General features: G+C 42.8%; 1 protein-coding gene and 1 long non-coding RNA gene across 4 annotated transcripts in view; one reads left to right on the forward strand and one right to left on the reverse strand.

The window, feature by feature from the left end:
* Window positions 1–772, reverse strand: part of LOC147025687 (homeobox protein aristaless-like 4) — a 70,313-nt gene extending 69,541 nt beyond the window's left edge. For 2 of the 3 annotated variants that reach the window (XM_085880368.1, XM_085880366.1), the window contains exon 1: window positions 546–772. The gene's annotated coding sequence lies outside the window, so the exon portion shown is untranslated. Of the gene's footprint in view, window positions 1–449 lie in introns of all 3 variants that reach the window. The other variant, XM_085880367.1, reaches the window with a different exon arrangement.
* The window catches only part of LOC147025688 (uncharacterized), a 24,742-nt gene extending 9,403 nt beyond the window's left edge, over window positions 1–15,339 (forward strand). Inside the window, exons 2-3 of the long non-coding RNA XR_015057974.1 lie at window positions 6,475–6,652; window positions 12,549–15,339. This is a non-coding gene — a long non-coding RNA (uncharacterized LOC147025688). The remainder of the gene's footprint in view (window positions 1–6,474; window positions 6,653–12,548) is intronic.
* The last annotated feature ends 487 nt before the right edge of the window (window positions 15,340–15,826 follow it).

Consider the following 15,826-nt stretch of genomic DNA (forward strand, 5'->3'; position numbering starts at 1 on the left):
TATTCACGTTCCACAAACACCGTTATGAAACACGGATGTTTTACGATGTACTGTTACACAATAGAGGATCGCTCGATAAGGAGAGCCACCCACCACATTAATTCCTTACGTGAGGCTAATTTAAGGCACCTTTCTTTAACTTGCATTTTGGACACCCAATTTTTATTGACCATCTATTTCCGACTTGACGCTGCTGAAAATATTTGATTTCTGGACATTCACGGAGTGCGTTTTACGACGCGCATGGATGGTACACGCGGTGGTTGTCACAAAGCATTCCCAGGACTAACTGGACTATCCCCTCCCGAATCACATCGGCTCAAGAGTTAAACGAGTTAACCTCGGGTTGTCCAGGGCAGTACTCGAGGCTGCAACAATCAAATTTTTTTTTAAAAAAACGAACGCGCGTGTCCGCTGGCACGTCTTAGTGCTTGTGGTTTGCTGGGTACCTGTGGCAGAATCTATCAGTTTAACAGGTAGATAAATAATGGCTTCCCAGAACGGTACGCATTGGTCGGTGGACAGACGGGCACAGCACATCCGACCTTGCACAGTTGAGCTTCACCGCTTTGAGGATCTGAAGAAGAGACTAGAGAGTCTGAAGCATCTCCCTCGATGTTGCTTGAGAGGCGCACGGGATGTCCTGGAAGTCCTGAGGATTATAAACAACTCCTGCCTGTGTAAAGAGTACTTTCGGAGCTTGTTCAACTCTGCTCCGGCAGCGCAACTGGCTCTTCCTCCCCACCAGCACCGATAATAAAGGCAGTGAAGCCTCAGACGATGGAGCCGCCCAACCTCTCCCCAACAGGGAGGCGCCTCCCCAGACCCGCAGAAGCCCTGCCCAAGCCGAGGGCAGTGCCGGCAGCTTCGGTCGGCCCTCGCTCTGACATTGCCTCCAGTATATCACATATTTAGTGATGCTCACCGGGTGAGGTTCTAACTTTTCACTCACTTGAGTTGCGCACTGTGTGGCTGCGCACTGTGTGGCTGTGCACTGTGGCCCACCATGGTGTGTTTTCATGTGTGTCAGGCAGCGAGCCTCCCTGTGACTCTTGAGCGTGACTATACCATGTGTGTCCAAGTTATGTATACCCTGCGTGGGACAGTAAAGAAGCTAACCACGTATATCTCAACAGGCTAACGACAAGCGCAGCCCGAGGCTGAATAAGAGTGAAAACTGATCATGCATCCGATACTCGGACTGACTGCAAAGTCTGCATGCTTTATCACCACGAGGAGTGTCCAAGGCCTAATGAATTCCATAATTGTGAGTCTGTAGACAGTGTGGACTTGTTCATGGTGACAGCTACTTTTGCTTGAAGCATGTAACCACCAGGTCATCAATGTCCTCAGGGAAGCACAGATGGGAGAGCCGGATTAACGCCTCTTCGACAAGTCAGAAGACTCCATAATAAAGAATGATGTTGTTGCAGCAGCCTGCTTGGTAGATGTCAACATCCTCTCTATCATATACAGTGTGGTTGCCATTGTCTGAAAAACTCCTTGTAAAGACTACATGGACAAGTTATGCCTGACACCGTACACTGCTCCTGTTGTGCCGTTTACATATTGATGGGATGTTGGAGATGTCACCATCACAGTCATATCTGTGGGATCTTTCTTTTCAGACCCAATGCCGGCTGACCATGTGATTTCTTCGAAGATGCCTGTTTATGGTCTTTGTCTGCTGTTTTTGTGCATCCGTTGTGGTTTATTTTTTTATTTTTTTATCCGCTTGCCAATATTTGAGTTTATCCTTATAGGACACTATGATTTGAATGACTGACGTTCATTCAATCCTTAGAAGAATGGCTCGGTTGCACAACCTCACCGGTCTTGGTTTGAAGTTACATCCATTAAAGACGAGCTCATATACACTACACACGGACAGAGTGGGTTTGAGCATGCCTTGTCCAAAAGAGGAGACGTTAACAAGTTGGTTGTCCTGTATGCATGAGGTTGCGCTCATTAATGATCTGTATATTGTTTTTTACATTATTTACGATCATCAATGTACTATGTTGTTTCCAGAGCACCAGTGCTACCGAAGCAGTCTTCTGACAGATTATGCTGGATGGCTTGCAATCGTCCTCCCAGTAGCCATTCAGGGTAAGAATTTCTCATTTGGTCAGGGTGATGGCGATAACTCACCTACTCCTCGTGAAAGACACCGTGAGATGTTTAACGGATGGTGCACATCCTGCATATGAAACACGAGGATGACAGTTTATATAGCTGGGTCAACATTAGAACCCAGGCTAGAAAACTCAGAGGTGACTGCGTACCTCTTAGTTATCCTGGCAGCCCCATCAAGGCTAAAGGTAGGTCTTTATGCAGGGTGGTGATTTGATTCAAACGTGCTGGGAATGCAGGTTCAAATCCCAGATACTGCATGTATTTATCCATTGTCTACTAATATCCTTGTAATTATTGTTAAAATGGCTCCGATATCTTCGATGTCTTTTCTGCACACGTTCCACTAAAAGCTTGATATCAATGTATCAAACACCATCATAATCATGTGCATGACCTGATATGCATGTGATGATACGATACAGAGTTGTCAAATGGGAAGATAATTCAAACATGAGAAAAGTGGAGTGAACTATCCAACAGGATGGTACAGAGGTCGCACACCTATCTGTGTACTGTCTGCAGGCTGGAATTGATATCCGATTCTGACTATAAACTGTTGTTTTGTTGTTTCACAGACAGGGCGTTGCATCACCAAGTGCGTCGCCCCCTTGACGGGATAATAAGTCGGGTGGCCTGTCTGCAAGCATTCGTTGGTGGATGTTAAAGATCCCGTGGTGTCTTTCATGAAGAGAGACGAGTTCTTTCCGGCATCCTGAGAAAAATTCAAATTCCTGCCCAAATCACCATTGGTCGAACATCAGGCTTGGCCAGCTGATTCGTGAAAGCCTTAGGTCTAAAACATTCCCCAACTGACCCTACAAAATTGAGACCATTAAAGTGATACGACTTTTTTTTAAGTAAAATGACCATGGATCTCACCGATGGTCAGGACAAAGGTTCACCATCACCTCCTTCACTGGCTCGGTGAAGTTACACTCAAAGTTCGTACATGCAAGTGCAAAGATAATGGATCAATTGTTTGAATAACCAGTAACCCATTCCCTCCCTAAAAATATATTCCATGCTGACAATTGTTCCAGAATCCGTCTCTTTCACGGCCATGCTCTTTCCAGAGCTCCTTTTCTGCTGAAGCAGACCTGGTAGACAGAGATGGTATACCATTGCTCTGCCCAGCAGTAGGCAGGGCAGGAATTGCAATTTGGACGAGGTATAGCAACAAAATGATCTTCTATAGCAAGAAAATGGTCTTCTATTCTCAAAAAGATTATTGGCGTCTGTAACGTCCACTAGCAAATGTTATATCAGACAAAATACCCGGCTTCACGTCTCTCCGAAGAATGGCGTACGCATTGATGCAATCAACTCCGAGCCTGCAAAGCAACTCGATGACATATTGTTGGTCGGGAATCAAACTCACACGAGGAAGCTGAAAGGTGAGTCCGCTACCAGTGGGGCGATTGAAAAGTCGCGTGAGATACAATTCCACAACACACGGGTTAAAAATATAAGTGGTTTGAAGATAAATAAATAATACATTTACATATTTTGAAAAAATGTGATGTAAATAAATATATATATATATGTATATATATATATATATATATATATATATATATATATATATATATATATATATATATATGTAATGAAAAGTTCAAAAACTAAAAGAAAACTTGACGTGTAATCTTGTGGACCATTGCGAGTCATTCAGATAACTTTGTGAATATCCAACATGCCGCATGAGCTATCCTGCCAACCCCCCAAAATGATTTTCTTTGAGGATAAATAATTATGATAGCATGATGTTGTTGCATGGATGATAATTATGTTGTGAGACATTTTGTGCCACAATTTTCATGAAGGTTAATTCAGACAACAAATGATATTTCATAATTCATGAAGCTGTTCTTGCACACAAGTATTAACATGCCTTAATAACTCCTCGACAACACGAACATGCCTAAATAACTCCTCGAGAACACGAACATGCTTTAATAACTCCTCGATAGTGAATACTAACATACCTTCATAACTCCTCGATAATGAATACTAAAACAACTTAATAACTCCTCGATAGTGAATACTAACATACCTTCATAACTCCTCGATAATGAATACTAACATACCTTAATAACTCCTCCATAGTGAATACTAACATACCTTAATAACTCCTCGATAATGAATACTAACATACCATCATAACTCCTCGATAATGAATACTAACATACCTTAATAACTCCTCGATAGTGAATACTAACATGCCTTAATAACTCCTTGATAGTGAATACTAACATGCTTTAATAACTCCTCCATAGTGAATACTAACATGCCTTAATAACTCCTCCATAGTGAATACTAACATGCCTTAATAACTCCTTGATAGTGACAACAAACATGCCTTAATAACTCCTCGATAGTGAATATTAACCAGCCTTAATAACTCCTTGATAGTGAATACTAACATACCTTCATAACTCCTCTATAATGAATACTAACGTACCTTCATAACTCCTCCATAATGAATACTAACATACCTTAATAACTCCTCGATAGTGAATACTAACATACCTTAATAACTCCTCGATAGTGAATACTAACATGCCTTAATAACTCCTTGATAGTGAATACTAACATGCTTTAATAACTCCTCCATAGTGAATACTAACATGCTTTAATAACTCCTCCATAGTGAACACTAACTTGCCTTAATAACTCCTTGATAGTGAATACTAACATGCTTTAATAACTCCTCCATAATGAATACCAACATGCCTTAATAACTCCTTGATGGTGAATACGAACACGCTTTAATAACTCCTCGATAATGAATACTAACATACCTTAATAACTCCTCAATAATGAATACTAACATACCTTAATAACTCCTCGATAGTGAATAGTAACATGCCTGAATAACTCCTCGAGAACACAAACATGCCTGAATAACTCCTCGAGAACACGAACATGCTTTAATAACTCCTCAATAGTGAATACTAACATACCTTCATAACTCCTCGAAAATGAATACTAACATACCTTAATAACTCCTCGATAATGAATACTAACATACCTTAATAACTTCTCGAATGAATACTAACATACCTTCATAACTCCTCGATAATGAATACCAACATACCTTCATAACTCCTTGATAGTGAATACTAACATGCTTTAATAACTCCTCCATAATGAATACTAACATGCTTTAATAACTCCTCGATAGTGAATACTAACATACCTTCATAACTCCTCGATAGTGAATACTAACATACCTTCATAACTCCTCAATAATGAATACTAACGTACCTTCATAACTCCTCCATAATGAATACTAACATACCTTAATAACTCCTCGATAGTGAATACTAACATACCTTAATAACTCCTCGATAGTGAATACTAACATGCCTTAATAACTCCTTGATAGTGAATACTAACATGCTTTAATAACTCCTCCATAGTGAATACTAACATGCCTTAATAACTCCTTGATAGTGAACACTAACATGCTTTAATAACTCCTCCATAGTGAACACTAACTTGCCTTAAAAACTCCTTGATAGTGAATACTAACATGCCTTAACTCCTTGATAGTGAATGCTAACATGCTTTAATAACTCCTTGATAGTGAATACTAACATGCCTTAATAACTCCTCGATAGTGAATACTAACATGCCTTAATAACTCCTCGATAATGAATACTCACATGCCTTAATAACCCCTTGATAGTGAATACTAACATACCTTCATAACACCTCGATAATGAATACTAACATACCTTAATAACTCCTCCATAGTGAATATTAACATACCTTAATAACTCCTCCATAATCAATACTAACATACCTTAATAACTCCTTGATAGTGAATACTAACATGCCTTACTAACTCCTCGATAGTGAATACTAACATACCTTAATAATTCCTCCATAGTGAATATTAACATACCTTAATACCTCCTCCATAGTGAATACTAACATACCTCAATAACTCCTTGATAGTGAATACTAACATGCCTTTATAACTCCTCGATAGTGAATACTAACATTCCTTCATAACTCCTCGATAATGAATATTAACATACCTTAATAACTCCTCCATAGTGAATATTAGCATACCTTAATAACTCCTCCATAATGAATACTAACATACCTTAATAACTCCTTGATAGTGAATACTAATATGCCTTAATAACTCCTCGAGAATACTTACATGCCTTAACTCCTTGATAGTGAATACTTACATGCCTTAATAACTCCTTGATGGTGAATACTGACATGCGTTAATAACTCCTCCATAGTGAATACTATTCTCCAAACAAACAGTTTGTATCATTAACATCCACATTCCTTTCCATCCTTTCCTTCCTTCCATAGAAGTGCTGCTTCATCAGGATCCTTCCTGAATTGTCGTTGTATGGGTTTGACCTCCAATGTGGTCACGCTGCGACCTTCTTCTCCACCCCCACCCCTTATCCTGTCTGCACTTCCTTCCCTGCAATCTGCTACCCTCTCCTCCATCTTCAAGAAAGGAGAGGTATCGTACAATTACCAGGTACGTCATGCTGTACACAGCTTGTCATTAGAGCTGCTTGCGTACCTACGATGCACACCTCTCGACGCACGCAATTATACTTGATGTACGTTGCACCTTGTAATGCCATGCTTGCACATTGCTATGTGATTTATTGATACATGGTACAAACAAACGTGTGATTTAACGACGTCATACGTTGTTAAAACGCACACCGTGTGAACACTGCTTTTTTTTAACCACTTCTTGCAAGTCAAATGTGTTACTTGTACCCGCAAGGGCCATATCGTTAAAGACACCGAGGAACCTTTCATATATATGTGGGTTCCGCAGATTGGAAACGACCTGAAGCGTCAGACGTCGATGTTCATGAAATTGTTGGGACATTGGGCACTTACAAACACCTGGATTGAGCTCAAACAAATGAACAGCGTAATGCTTTTTAACATTCAATTTGTATGAATAATATATACAGCATTCTTACCGAGGCACAAAACCCTCCCAAGGCACTAACTGCGTATCGTGCTGGCTCCATTGCACATTTATTGTTGCTTGTACGAGTTCCTGTTGGAAGGAAGTCAATTTGACGCATTTTGTTGAAGTGCAACGTTGTAATATAACAACGGGAAGTTCGTGAACATTTTCATTCTCACATCATTTTAAAGCGTAACTTCGAAATGGGATTTGCTGTGATCTTAACTACGAGGGAATTTCTTAAATTTGCAATTGAACGCTATTCTTTGTCCTTCGTATGAAAGCGACTCATAAGATCAGGCTGAGTTTTTCTACGTGTAAGTGTTCGTGATGTGTCGCAACACTTGAGTCATGTACGCCTGATTCTCAGGGTACCATGTGGAAGGTACAGCTCTGGCAGCGCAAGACCAAGAGTGTGACCATAGTCAGGATAGAATGATACAATGGCCACCAAAAGTGTCCTCCTCCACAAAGTTTTTACATGTTGATGCCACCTGACCTTATTTCATGGTGCTTTCAAATCAGTCTTAATATTTAGTGTCTTCATAAACGACTCCAGAGTGATAAAGCTAAAAAAAAAATCAGATAAAACGTGATTAAGTGAGATTAATAGAGAAAATCCGATGATTCTCAGTTGTACAAATGTTCAACCCCTTTCCCTAATTAACTCTAAATCACTTCAGGAGTAAATTGTTTGTTTGAAAGGTTACAAAGTGAGTGTAATAGGTTTCACCTGCATGTAGTCAGTGGTTTAATATAAAAATTTATCTCCCACACTTATCTCGGGAGTTTTAAGGTGTAACTCGCTTGGGAAACCAACAAGGCAAACATGAAGTCCAAGGAGCTTTCCAAATAAGTCGGACATAAAGTGGTGGAGAAGCACCATTCAGGAGAGGGTTATAAGAAGATTTCAAATTCACTCATTAACCCTTTGAGTACGATGAAACCCATCATTAAGAAGTGTAGGATGTATAATACCATCCAGATTCTACCAAGATCAGGTCGCCCATCCAAAATCAGCACCGAGCAAGCAGGAAACTGGTTCGGGATGTCACTGTAAATCCAACAATGACTGTGAAAGATATGCAGGTTATATGTCCGAGATGGGGGTCAGCGTTCATCAAACAACAATATCCCATTCCCTTCACAAAGCTGGTCTCGATGGACATGTGGCAATAAAGAAGCCATTCCTGAAAAAGACCCATCCAAACACCCATCGAAGAAATGCGTCGAAGTAATTGCCAATATACCCTCCACACCCCACCTCAAATGGCTGACAAGAAACTTGCCAACCCTTCTCCCGACACTCCACTTCAGCTCACCATACTTTCCTCTCTTCCTCTCATGCACCTCTTCCATATTCTCTTCCCAAGGTACTGGCAATTTCCCAAAGATGACATGCCTTGTTGTGCCTAACCAGAAGACAATGTTAGGCTGCAATCCTCCAATTCTGTTGCCATTTCAATGTCCTCGCCTGCACACCCTCCCACTGAGTCTGAGCACCTTGCTGTGCCTGTCTGACTGCCTTCACATATCTCCTCCCCTCCTTTATTCTCACTTCCCTCTCCACCATCTTCCTCCTTTCTTTCACACATGCCTTTCCCCAAAGATCATGTTTCATCCACCCCAAACCAATGCTTCCCATGCTGCACCATTCCCAACACTTCCTCCTGTTGCAACTACTCCTCCATTTCATTCACCTCTGCCCCTGCATTCCATTTCTATATTGCTGCCTTCTCTGGGAGAGCATTATTCACCAATGGATCACTCGAATCCCGCACCATCATGAACTCTCGCATCCTCACCACCTTATAATCCTCAGTTATCGATGTTAAGGGAAACCGGAGTTTTCCACTCTGACCATGAAAAGCAATATTCGTCAAGAAGCGTGGCACTCTCAACCACCTCCTCACAAACCCACTCACCAAATCATCCTCCCTCTCCACATGCCCAATCACAATATCATACATCATCCATGGCCACAACACTCGTGGTATTAATCCAAACTTCAAGCACCATATCTTCAACTTTCCTGGAAAACAACAACCATCAATCCCCCTCAAACCTCTCAGCAGCTTGCTCCTTCCCTCCTCCACCCTTTTTACATCATTCAGCTCCACCATATACCATTTTCCCAAGCTCTTCATGGGGGGCTTCCACCAATGATGGAACCACCTCCCAACCCAGCTCAAACCTGTGAAAGTGGTCCACCACCCCTCATCTCACCACAACACTCCTCAAATTTCTTGCCTTAAAGCCCATCCTTGCCCACCGCATCAACATTTCCAACTGCTCCAGTACCTCTACTACTCCATCAGCTGACTGTTGGACAAATTTTCAGGTCATCCATGAATGCAAACATTGCTGGCAAGCTCTGACCAGGGGCTTGCAACATTTCTTTCCCATATCCACTCACAGCACGTATCAGCAACTCCATAACCAGTACAAACAAAATCGAGGAGATGGCATATCCCACCGGGATCCCCACTTCTAACTTCTGCCACTCTGTTTTGTAGGACTGTGTCACAAACCGCGCATATCTGATCAAGGCATGCGGCACTGACCCATGTGCATTCTTCAAGTCCAACTATACCACTGCAACATCCTTCCTTTGCCACTTTCTCTCCTGTCATACTTGCTGGACTATTGCCAAGTGTTCAATATATCCTGGTGAACCTGGTATTTCTGCCTTTTGTACAGAGCCATCCACAAAACCATTCTCTCTGATGAAGCCTGAGATCCGCACAGCAAAGACACTCATCAAAATCTTGCCATCCACATCGGGCAATGATATTGGTCGAAACTTCTCAAGTGTCACAGCCTCCTCCTACTTCGGAATATATACTCCTTCCACCCTGCTCCATTGACTGGGCACCACTCCTTGCCTCCACACCACCTTCAGAGCCTTCCACAGAAACCGCCCGATGCCTTTACAACTCTTAAGCACGATCTATTTTTGGGACATAGATGAGGTACAAACCTCAGACAAGTAAATTCTGAAAAGTTACAGGTCCGTTTCATTGCGATCCATTCACCGAATGCTGTGTTGTGGTGAAAGGTTTTCACATGGGGATCCAACGTGGAAGTAACATTCACAATACAATGTATGCCCACCTCTGGCAGCACTGACTGCATTGCACCGTCATCACATTGACCATATGAGCATTCAAATCTGAGCTTGGGGAATGACATTTCATTCTTGAATCGGCGCCTGATCCAGCTCGGCAAGGGTCTGTGGCTGTCTTGGCAAGGTTCAGGTCAGGTATTGGAGCATGCGCTGGAGCAGCATGTTGCCACGTCCACTTTCCGCTGGTACAACAGGGAGCTCCATCTGACCATTGCCCAGGCAGATGCCTGGTCCATCCGCACTTCCATGAGATGTTCATCAACCTGCTGAAACCATGAGGCACGTGGTCTACCCATTGACCTCTACCCACGAGGCGCCCTCACTGAGAGAATCTGATGAGCAGGATCAGCGTCAGGAAAACGAGTCACATGTTAATACAACCACAGCTGATGCTCATGGACTATACAGGAAACAAATCTCATCTGAGTCTTTCTCAGCAACCATCGTTGGACACAAAGTCTGACCAGCGAAAGTGAAGGATTCTTCAGAGATCTGGTACCGAAGGAGTTGAATCCCCATCTCAGATCCTTGGTCAGAGTTGAAGTCTCACATCTGTAGAGCAAGACTGGAAGCACAAGGATTTAAAGACTCGGACTTTTGTCCTCCTGCATAGGTACCAACAGCACCACACCCCATGATCCAGTGAATCCATGACTCCCCTGGCCTGACCTGGATGTCTGCTCACCTCTGGATCACAACATCCATCTATCCGTCAGGACCATACTCTGTGCAGAGCGTTGGTGCTGCCTATGCAGTCTCCTGGCTACTGGGCACAATCCTGCGCAGGTCACCACTCTGACACAGGATACCAGCAAGCTGGCACTCATTTTGCCAACCTCGGAAGGATGACAGGCAGTCAACCCCACCTGGTATTAATTCAACAGCCGAGTGGGATTTGAACTCAGGACCCTAGGATCCCAAGCCCACCACTCCAGCCATTAAGCCAACACCAGGCATATCACAGCATGCGGAAACATGAACATCACTGCTAAGGAAAGTGAATCTCTCTGTAACTTGAACATGCTTGCCACAGACAGGTACAGACAAGATAGCAGCATCCAAGATGTCAACGAAAGCCTGGATCTTAGTTTTGACCCAGGAAACCCAAAATCCCAGTCGCTCCAACTTCTCATTCAGTGTCTTGAGAGCCCCATTAGGATGTCCAGCGTCTCCGCAAAGATGACTACATTGAATAACGGCCTCTGCAACACTGACCTTGTGGACTGGCACATTGTCCCACAGCAGCAATACACCACACATGAACATTCACCAGTGTTTTTCGAGGATGGCTTCATGCAACCGGACCAGCATGATATAGCATAATATTGACCAGTAATCAAAGATTTGTATAGTATGTAATCGATTCGTGGCATCCCCTTTATAATCCGTATCATGCTGGCCATAATCTTGCTGGACGAGGGGTGGGCGCAAAACTTATTTGGGGTTGAGATCCCCAGTGTTTCCATTGCATTGATTCAGTGTCAGTGATGAATCCACGTCACGTCACCACCAACCAGATGTGACAAAAACTCTGCTGGATCAGGTTGAACAGCTCCAGCAAATCTTTACTGGACTCAACTCAATGGTGACAATGTTGTTCGCTGAGGTTTCGAGGCACCCATCTGGCAGAAACCTTTGACATGCCAAAATGTTCATGGATAATGGTTTCAATGCTTTCAACAAAAATGCCAAAATGTTTTGCAAGTTCTGCAACCCTGATTCGGCGAATCGAACATTATCATGTTTTCCACAGCAAAGATCGTTTCTGGACTGGTTGTGTCCAAAGGTCCCCAAGACCTGGGATATTTAAACTCTGTCACCCATCATATCACTCAGGGATCATGAGAGGAATCCTCCCCGAACAAAGCAACCATGCATGAATGGCTTTGCTTTGCTGTGCGTCCAATTCCTTGTACAAAGATTTTATGACTGTACATTGCTCAAAACTTTGAAAATACCATCATTCAATAAGTCTGAAAAGAACAGAACAGCATTAGTCATCCACAGATGGTAATACAGACATTAAATTAGCCATGAATTGTACGTTTTTACGCGCTATCAATAATGGATTTAAACCGCAAAGTAGGCACACTTTAAGTATGTGAATTGCAAAACCTTTGGAACCATATATATATATATATATATATATATATATATATATATATATATATATATATATATATATGTGTATGTGTGTGTGTGTTTCCATTTTTACATGGTGCTGGCAGGAGAGCCTGGAGGTATGCACACTCGCCTCTAAGCTGTCTGGCCTCAAATTTGGGCCCAACTATAAACTGTTGTGCTTGTGTTTTGCAGGCAGGACGATTCATTAATGTGCGTTCCATCACTCAGATGAATGTTAAACTGGGCATCCTGTCTGCCGGCATGAGTTGATGGACGTTAAAGATCCCACGGTGTGTGGCGAAGAGCATTGGCGAGCTGTTGCTGGCCCTGAACAAATCACAAATTCCTGCCCCGATGGACTGCAAGAACGGCGATGGTAAACTTGCCGGCACAATCTTTGACAACAAACTGCTTCGCCAGCACCAATGCTCTGAAAGGAGGATACGCCATCTCATCATCATGTTTACATGCACGCACACACTCTCGATGCTCGAGCCTGAGTGCAGCACCCTGGGAGGCTGCCCCATCATCTGGCGCATGATCTTGGGGCCTCTTCTATGCTCGCTCGTGATTGGAGTCATAACGAGCACAAGATTCTGGGAGGCTCTTCTGAAGCCCCTAGTGGTCATCCCTCTCCCTTTCTCATTCTCTTTTCGACCCAACGCTTGTACCCACACCTTCTCCTCATCTCTCCCCCCCCCCTTCCAATTCCTCTCCTCCCCTGTGCAAGACCTCTTCGTTAGACCCCCCCAAAACTCAACATGCAGCCCAAAGCACAAAAATGATCAGCATGATTGCTTGGGTCTCATGGTATATTACAGATCTATGATGCTCTGCCCCTCTGGGAGGGTATTTTAAAAAAATCTAAACCCTCATGGCCTGTGTCAGTCCTGGTCAAAGACCACTCTGTGATTGAAAAGTTGGACTTTCCTTGCCTTTATCTTTGCCGACGAAACGTCAAATTCATTGTGCGCTCGACGTTTTTCTGCTCTGATGTGGTTTTCGCAGTTTTGCTGATCAGTTGTGCAACAAGTTAAACCCTTTAACCGAACAGTCATCCTTATTGTTGTTCATCTGTGCCATAGGCGCAGACTTACTGAGCAGCCCTCCTCATGGAGTAATAATGGAAAAGTTCAAGTTTTGATTTTTCAAATTCTTCCTCGATGTTCTTCCCAGTGAAAATTTCCTTCTGTCCTCGCCTTCTTCTTGGACTTGGGACGTCCATGATGCTACGTCTAATGTAGAAGCGTCAGAACTTTCAAACATCTCCAAAAGATGCTTGTACATGTGGCCAATCAAGCAGCTCTTGTTGCCTGTGCCTAGTTCACTAATAATAGTCAAATCCGTGCTTCCCGAGTTGCGTCCATTTCATCTTTGCTTCACTTAGCTCCGAGAACGCCGCCAATAGTCATGGGTCGAGATGGCAGGGGGTTATCGATGGGGCGAAGGGAAAAGCAAAGGATGAAGGGGGGTAACTCGATACGTCACGGCAATGCTTGTGCAAAACACCTTCCTTCTGGAACTTCGAGCGGATGATTGCCCAAAACGCAGCAACATTTCCACATACATTTAGGCACGAGAACGTTTGATTTGCTGGCAATGGTCTTACGTTTCGATCATGCTGTGACAGCGTTTTGTCGTCATACGTGCCCGAGATCTTCGATGGCTGCCCGCCAGGGCCGGATCCTGTTGCCAAATTGGCGAAGAACACGCGAGACGTCAGGCATCGCTGCCTTCAAGCTCCGAGCCGCGCATCAAAGTGCGAGCCAGCCATGGGCCGCGGAGGCAGCCAGCGGGCCGGACCCCGGGCCAAATTAGGGCCTTGGGCTCGGTTTCCTGCGAAGAGACGTGTTTTTGCAGACTTGCTCCGTTGCTGAGCATTTTGAGTCACATCAAAGAGCAAGCCTTGACATCACGAGAGTCGACAGGCCTGCCCTGGGTAAATATATGTTTAGCCATTTGCTTCATACACCACCGTCACCAATATGCCTCGAAATATGCTCATGTGTAGAAAGGTTGAAATGAAATGAAATCGTTTTACCTGCACTCAGAGGTACATGTTGCCAACCATCCGTGTGTTACGCTTGACTCTTATATTACCTGTACAGGTAGCGGAGTTTTAGTGTGCAGAAATATATACACCTTGCTCAATTCCTCGACATGCTTGGATTCCCAAATCCCGAAACAATGCTTATTGGATTTCCGACAAAGAGTAACCTTTTCAACTCGTATATGTCTGTGACGTATATAAATACACATGTGATGTTTGAACATGCACGAAGCAGCCTTTTTCAGCAAAAGGGCAATAAAATAGCTAATTTTTTTCATCGCAGATCATAAAACGTACTAGGAATCATTCTTTTTTATTATTATTATTTGGCATCTTTCTTCTTGCTTTATTTTATTTTTATTTAAAAATCCCAATTATTCCCACCTTGTGGGGTAGGGTTAGGGGGAATGATTCAAACCCAAGTCTTTCTGGAACCAGCTGGCTAGTCCTAATGTTTGACTGAGGCAGGAATCTGTAATTTGTTCAGGGTGCCGGCGATATGCCGCCTACTCTTCATGAAAGACATCGTGGGATCTTGAACGTCCTTCAATAACTGAAGCCAGCAGACGGGCCGCCCAGTTTAACATCCTTCCGACTGACATATTGAAGCCTCACCCTGTGCGATGCACCAGGACGACGTTTTATAGCCGGGTCGAGATTTAAACAAAGGTGGGACAGCTCGGAGGACAGTGCACATCGATGGAAGCTCTTTTGTCAGCCTTTTTACCTGTCATACAGTGAAAATAATGAGTTTGATTACATCGAATTGCAATGCATAATCATGAATATAATATTAGCTCCAATTTTATCTATTGTACCTAATATTGCAAAGACTTAAGGTTGTTATTATCAATTCTGTAACATGGGAAAAAGAAAACTTCACTACAGTAACGTTTATTACATACTAGCAAATACCACCCATCCCATTGCTAATGAGGGAACAAAGGGGAGGGGGGAGAAAAAAAGGGGGGAGAGTGATGAGGTAGAGAGGGGAAAGAGAGAGGAGTGAGGGTGACTGAGGTGAGTGAGGTGCGTCGGGGGAAGGGAAGACAGCAAGTGGTGAGAGGAAGGGAAGGCAGACATGTGGTGGAGCGTCAGTTACAATTCAGACTGTCTCATCAAAATTATTCTGTGTCGAACAACAGTGAAGATGGAAACAAAACAATGTCTGAAATCCATGATCTACCGGTCATACAATAAACATTGTCCAGAGACAAACACCACCCGGACATAACCAATGTCTGTATTGTGTGTGATATAAATACACACATATATATATATATATATATATATATATATATATATATATATATATATATATATATATATACATATATATATATATATATACATATATATATATATATATATATACATATATATATATATATACATATATATATATATATATATATATATA

This window comes from Eptatretus burgeri, chromosome 5, assembly GCF_056783735.1.
Source record: "Eptatretus burgeri isolate ZD-2024b chromosome 5, Ebu_testis_v1, whole genome shotgun sequence".
Classification (NCBI taxonomy): Eukaryota; Metazoa; Chordata; class Myxini; order Myxiniformes; family Myxinidae; genus Eptatretus; species Eptatretus burgeri.